Genomic DNA, 8,323 nt, shown 5'->3' on the forward strand with positions numbered 1-8,323 from the left:
TGATGCTCACCTTTCATTATTCACGTGTAAACAGCCTGATTACGATGAAAAGCCTCGCAGATCGTCCGGATAAAGCCTACTTTTTATTTTCAACGCGAAAAATAAAAGAAGACAGGCTTAGAACGGGTTGCAGATCGCTAAATTTGCGATCGGCATGATTGGTGTAATTTAATACGATTTTTCAAATCGCCTCTACTGCGCTTGAGGGGCAAACATTATGACAGAACAGAACTCGTACATACATATATCTAATATGTACATTTATGTAGGTATATTTTAAAAATTATATCTTTTAACTTAAAATTTTAATCAAATAAATTAGCAAAATCACATACATATATTTAAAGTCTGACTGAAGTCTATATGAAAATGTATAATGCCCTTCCTGAAGGCATTTGAAGTTCTAATAACATTGCTGCTTTCTTGAAGGGTGTTAATGGATACCTTTGTGGAAGATGATTTATAATTTTTTGTTGTTATTTTGTTATTTTGTGTTTTATGTATTAGCAGTTTTGCTATTTGAATAAATAAATAAGTCACATACAATATTTGAAGTCTAACTGGAGTCACATACATATAAGTCTGACATTTTTATACGAATCAGCGAAATTCGAGATGCTGAAAACTCGAAAATTGCTAGAAATGGGTAAAGGTTGCCAATTTGTTAGAACCGTTTCAATGAAAATCAGATAAATTGGCAAACTCTGATAGGAAACGATTGACCTGGAGTCACAAACCAAGGTCTGGCCAGCAGTAATCAGTGGGACTCAAACCCGTGACCATTATGTTCAAAGGAATTATGCTAACCATTAGTTCACGCTGCTGGCTTTGATAGGTAGATATAAATATGTGCAAGCCTTAATTTATTTATTATTTCCTCATAAATTGATTTTTAGTTTGAGTTGTGAAGTTTAAAATGATTTTCAATAGCCAAAAATGGATGGAAAGAGAGTTTTCAATATCTCAAGGCCCGTTTTCAAAATAGATAAAACTGACAACCGTACGAGAATAGTTCGTTAAATAGTTTAGGTTAAGAATAGAGTTTACGTGACGATTTTTTTAGTCACCAATATCTATACAATTGGAAAAGTTTAATCTGTAAATCATACAGATTACCCAAACACAATCTGCTGTAGATCGTCGACTTTAGAGTCTTTAATCAATATTATGTATTAGATGTATTATGAGCATTTATAAGAATTAAAAATAGGTTTTTGAGCTCTTTTTTTCCTATGATGCTGTACATTACCATTAGAATAATATAATACTATGATTACCAACAAAATTAAATTAAAATTGTAAAATAGAAAATTATCAGTAGATCAGTAGCTATTAAAATAGATATAAGATGTATTGTGAACATAATTTAGGAATAATAAAATGCATTTAAAAATCAAATTAATCTGTGATTCGAAGGAAAACTAATGTATTTGAGAATTTTTAATTTACGTAATAGAACTTTTCAAAAAAAAAAAAACAAATATCATTTTTATGCATAGTAAGCATAAATAATGGATACGGCAATTCAAAAGCAATAATTTATCGGTTATATCCGTATTATAATAAAAATAAAATTGAAATCATTTTTAATGCGGATGTTCACTGTCATAAATCCTAGCGTAATAAATAGCCTTCGTTGAATTATATATTACATTTGGACATTTCAACGTTTGTAAATACATACATATATTATACATCCATATACCACGTGTCACGAAACATTTCAAAAAACAATTCGTTAAGGTGTATGGTTTTTTCAACAGACCAAATGACTATTTATGAACGGACGACTCGTAAAAGAGTCGTTATTTTGTTTTAGATCTCATAATGATTTGCTTACGTTCGATATGTGGCGCGAGCTAAGCGTTTATCTGCGAATAAAATTCTTCGTTTTAATTACGACCTCGATTATATTTTATACGGGAATCGTTGTATGAATTTTACGTATTGGGAAAAAATAAATAGTCAATTTCATTTCGTTTATTTTTGACTATGCGCCGCCGATAAACCCCAATTATTTTTCAAACCATATAAGCTTCGATACGGTATTAGTCAGAGGCTTTGAACTTTTCGCAAAATTGCCGTTTGCAACTTATTCAACAGTTAAATTAATTTTCAAACAATTTGCATCAGCTCACGTTCATGCAAATAGTCGATTTAATTTTTTTTACTAATTAAAATCGCTTAATTACCAAACAAAATTGCGAATTTTCGAAGCTTCTCATTTATCATGATAACGATCCTGCTTTTTTTCCAAGCACACGAGACACTCTAATTATTATTTATGCAGCTTTCGTGTGCTCTTTTTTAGCGGCTGCATATTGAAAGCCTCTTTTTAAAGCTATAAATTTCAAAGTCAGGTCAATATACTCTGTACTCATTTAATTTTTAATACGTGTATCTACTTTTCGGCCATTTTTCTTCTATATAATACATATTTTATATAAAAGAATAAAATTTGAATTATATAAATGTAAAATATGTATATATGAATATAATATGTATAACCTATGTAATTATAAGTTACAAACCAGATTTTGAGTTATATCATAATGAGTTTTAAATATTTTATGTTAAATTAAAATACCTTTTTTAAGCTAAAGAACATATTTTTCACGCAATTAGATTTGTCGAATTTTTAATATATGTATGTCATTCAATTCATTTAAATAATAACATCAAAGGAATTTGTACTTAAATTGAAACTAAATAAATTTATTTTTTGATTTTTTTAAATGTTCAAAAATGAATAACACTATTATATTATAATATATGTGAAATTTTTAATCAATTAATGTATTTTTATTATAATATGTACATACATACATGACTGAAAAAAGAATGGAACGTTGTATGCTTTTTTTGTGATCATGCGAAAATTCGAAATCGAGATTTTGACAGACTCGAACTAAGAATCGATCACTGATCACGTTTTCATGATCTAGAAAAAAATGTGGGTGTGTGTCTGTGTATTTTGGGGATTTTTTAAACACCGTTAGTCTTATCGAACTGAAACTTACTGAATCGGTTACTGAAATTCTTATCGACACGACATAAATTCTATTCAATTTTTTAAGTTGACCGGAAATGGTACTTCCCCTTATAGGTGTCAACTTTTTTTTAAGTTTTTGAATTCAATTATCTCCCAAACCGCTCACTGAATCGGACTGAATTTTTTTTACATGTAATATAAATTATAAATTTTATAACTTAACATTTTTACATACCTCCTTTACGTTTCACATGGCTTTCGTGTCAGTGGTCATTTTTATCTCTTATCCGATCACTTTCATACTTTGACATATTGCTCATTTTGGTCATCAATACACGTTAATGTATCGTCTGCCATTACGTTGGAGATAAAATATCGTATACAACGCGTTTTAAACACGCGGAAAGTAAATCTCCCTGACGTTTAATAAGCGTTCGTCCCGTATCTTCCAACCTGTTCGCCTTGATATGGTGATATAAGATTTTAATTGTTTAAACGCCTATAATTCACTCTATATTTTATGAAATTTGCTCTATTGGTTCTCGTTATCTCTAATATATAAATATTTATAGTTTTAACTCTCATATGTATATATAAATTTCAAACTGGGCGTCTAGCTTCATGTAATGTAATACACGATATATATTGATTTTTGGCCAAATATGTCAAATCTGACATTTCACGGCTAAAAGTATATCTCTTCACGGAGTTTTATCTGCGAGATAAGTATTCAATAAGAAGTTATGTTGTATCTAATTGTTAATATGATTTACAATAAGCTTACATACATTTAGTTTTTTACAATAAGTTGACATACATACATCACATACAACTATTTTTAGTTATCAGCTGATTTAATTTATCTGATGATTGAAAAGTTCATTTCTGAAAATACATAAACTCATTTATGGACAATCATACATTGATTAACTATTCTTAAAGTAATCTTAGTATTAATAAACTATTACTGTAAGGTTATTAATAAACCATTACTATAAACTGTAAGGTTCCCGGCATAAGTGAGTATACATATTGCCGGCAGCAACTCATTAACTCAAATTTCATTGTTTATTCCTTCATAACAAACTTTCTAACCAATACAAGCTACACATCTACACATATCAAACAGTGATAGTTTTATTTTTAGTTATTTAAATATTTTTATCTGAACCGAAAGTAGTACTTTTACTCCAGAGAATCGAGGATTTTATGGTTTGTCTCAAAAAACTTTTGGTTTATTGAACTGAAATTTTATATCTAGGAGTTTAAGTCTAATACCAATCTATGTATAGAATTTGTTAAGCACCTGTCAATCTGAAGTGGCAGTTTACTCTTCTTCGATTTTTCTTCCACTATTTTTACTTTATTTAATTTAATATTGATGCCGTGTGTTGTATTTTTCTAGGATATATGTATATATTCTCAAAGACATCCTTACAATTTAAGAAACTTAGCTATGTACGCATAGCAAGTAAACAATACACAATACTGTATAGTATTTTAAAAACTTATTTTATTTACATATATCTCAAAGAAAAAGTACACATTTCACAACGAAAGTAATTTGAGATCGTTTTTCTAAACTTTTCCTGAATGCAGTCATGCAACAGACACCACTTAATAAATCTTGAGAGACATTACGCTCAAAAGTCAACCTCAAACTTGTCACTGTTACGTCGCCAAGACGAATACCTTTTTCACTGTTCCATTAGACAGCTCCATTGTGCGAATGTTACCTGAAAAAAATCCAAGCGGAGCACAAAATTTCTGGAAAACTTTCCATACGCGATTTGAACAGCCTAATGGCTTTTCTTCACCGTTGAAAAATGACAGAGAGAGTCTACCTTTTAATTTCTCACCGTGCATCGACAACATCAGTCGCATAGTTAATGTTTATTTAAGTTGAAAGCCCACAAATGTGTCGTCAAAAAGCAGGCGAGATCGATAGGGCGGATCCAATGCGCGACATCTCGGCCGAAGACAAAAAAATAATGTACAATATAAAATAGACAAAGTTTACATATGTACATACACATATACGAGGACTTATAAAAGTTCCCGGAAAATGCATAGGACAGATTTTCATACATGATTCATTTAAATTAAAACATCTTTGATTCTTGCCATTCTTCATATAGATAAAAGCTTCGACTTAGCTCAACTTTGAGAATGATCTATTAATCTGAGGCATAATTTGTATTGATATTCATTTATATGTAACTTTTCTTTAGGGTCTCTAAAGAAGCGATATTTTACTTTATTTTTATAGACGTATATATTATTGTATTTTATACATTTTAACCAACAGTATGGCTCGGTGGTTGCGTTGATGATAAACACCGAGAGGTCTCCGGGTTCGAACCCGTGAGCAGACCGCGATTGTAAATAATGAATTCTGAGTAGAACTTTTAATGCTGCTGGTCAGACTTGGATATTTGATCAGAATGAAGTCGATCTTTTCCTATCAGAGTTTGCCAATTTATTTGATTTCATTGTTGAAGCGGTTCCTCCCTCAAATTGGTGAAAACCATCCTACTCACTATGTCACGACTATTTGAATATGATTTCAAAAAATTATTATTTATAGCATAGATGTCTCACTAATATATATATATATATATATATATATATATATATATATATATACATATATATATATATATATATATATATATATATATATATATATATATATATATATATATATACATATATACATATATATATATATATATATATATATATATCTATATATATATATATATATATATATATATATATATATATATATATATATATATATATATATATATATATATATATATATATATATATATATATATATATATATATATATATATATATATATATATATATATATATATATATATATATATATATATATATATATATATATATATGTATGTATATACCAGAAAGTCCCAACATTCAAACCCCAATTCCCCTTCCTGGTCAATTATAAACATCGATAAAGAGAAATAGAAGAATTTGATAAAAAATTCTGTAGAAATTTATAAATCAGCAAATTGGGGATGCTGTAAGCTTAAATTCTATGGAAAATAGGACAGGATTGCCAATTTCTTGGAACCGTTTCAATGAAACCAGATAAATTTGAAGTCACATATCCAAGGTCTGGCCAGCAGCACCGAACCAGGCATTGAACAGGTAACCACTCAGTTGAAAGCATAACACGTTAGCCACTTATTTTTGCTGCTGGTTATAATAATATACATAAGTTCATATTGTACAAATGTTTATCAGAAACATTCACAAAGAGTGGTTTTATTAACTTTAACGTGTTTATAGCCTTAATAATATCAGATCTCAAAGTTAACATTTAAAATTTAGCTGAATCTATGAACGCTGTAAGACGTAAGGCTAATATCTCAAAAATTTGATTCTACAATAATTAAATATAAAGCATTCTGCTTAAGGCAAATAATGTTTTTGAGGGAACTTTTTGAACGTTCTACGTGTGTGTGTGGTCTTGGCTTCTAAACGTACGTTTGAATGGTACGTGTGTGTATTTATATACATAATATTTGAACATTTGCAGACAATACCCCGGGTTTCGGAATATTATGGTGCAGGCATAAACCCGGGACATTTCCATCCGAATGCCCCGTTTTACATATTTGACAGTGCAGTGTGGCACAAAATTGCCATCCGTCTCGCAATAGTATATATGTAAGCACATGTGACATATGTGCACTTGTCGTATATCGGTTGAATGGTATGAGAAAGTGAGATACGTGTCATACCTTTGAATTTTATTTGCAAGTGAATTGGACCGGAAATCAATTTTCCGACCTGTGTTTGATTGAAAAAGACGCGGAAGGTTAAATTTTTACTGTTTAAATTTAGCTGGAGTCTTACAAGGTAAAATAGCGATTAGTTCAAGTTATAATTAAATATATTTTTACTATATCTATGTACGGAGTAGTAATGTCGTTATTGGACTAGATGGACTAGACTAATCCCTGAAAATCATTTAATTAAAATTTAAAAATAAAATAATAAATTCAAATCTTCGTCCAAATTGATATAGTTTACTCGGATTAGCGAAGTTCATAAACCGGAATCGGCCTTACCTGATGTAGTGGTATTGTTATGGTATGGTCCGCCGCGTCGTTCGCTTGTCGGACTCGCCGTCTCAATTCTGTTCTCAATTGTTTTGTATAGGCATTCCGTCAAAGATAAAAAATTTCAATTTACGTGTCTCTTCAAACATTAATGGAATTTTCAATAAGAATATTCTGATATTTTCAGCTACTCGTCAGTTAAATATCATTCTAAGCTATATTTTTTTTGTTAAAATAACACAAGACATGGGACTCGGCTCACAAAAAGTTTCACTCAGAACAAATAATGAGGCTTTTGAATGTTGTATTTTCGACAAATCATACAGAAGATTAAGTTTTGAAGACAAACAAGATGTTTCTAAAAAAGGTAGGCTACTTAGGATATTTCTGTTAGTACAAATATGAAATAAAAAACAAATTATTATTATTCAAATATTAAAAACGTTTTTATATCAAAAACCCTTTTAAAATTATATGAATTCATAAAGACGAGGAAACTTCTTTGCAAAGCTTAACTTTTTTACAATTAAGGACTTGTATCTCCATATTAAATATTAATGTAATCTATTTTAAAATCTTGATCAATTGTAAAATCAACTGCGAAACATTTTCACAAACTTAAATTTTATCTAAATTGATATATTATTTTTAATTTAAAAAACTCGGAAATATATTTATATAACCTTCGATTTTAGTATCTCATATAAAAACAAATTTAATAAATGAAATTGAAATGTAACAAGTGAAAAAGCTATTTTTGTATTAAAAATTTGTAATTTGGACAAAGAAAGGATTATGTCAATTCTTAGTGTTAATATTTTTTTTAATTTAAGATATAGTAAAATGGATTTAAGTTTGATTTAATTTGGATACAGTAACACAAATCTTAGAAATATCATATTCATCAAATATAATTAAGTTATCATTTTTTGTTGATAAAAATCTGTCTTTAATCAGATTGAATATGTAAAAGTTTTATCATAATAATATTCAAATCAAATATTTTATTTTGATGTTTTCAAAAATGGAATTTCCACATTAAAAATTTCGGTATATCAAAAAACTAATAACACACACACTTACATAACATAATATATTGGTCATAAAACGAAATGATACATTCCAACAACGGCCAGAAACTGGACTCAATTTCAAATAACCGTCAATTCATACATTTCAACGACGCACCGGGGATCAATTCTTCATATTAATGCATTAAGAATTCATT

Source organism: Arctopsyche grandis, chromosome 13 (genome assembly GCF_051622035.1).
Source record: "Arctopsyche grandis isolate Sample6627 chromosome 13, ASM5162203v2, whole genome shotgun sequence".
Lineage (NCBI taxonomy): Eukaryota > Metazoa > Arthropoda > Insecta > Trichoptera > Hydropsychidae > Arctopsyche > Arctopsyche grandis.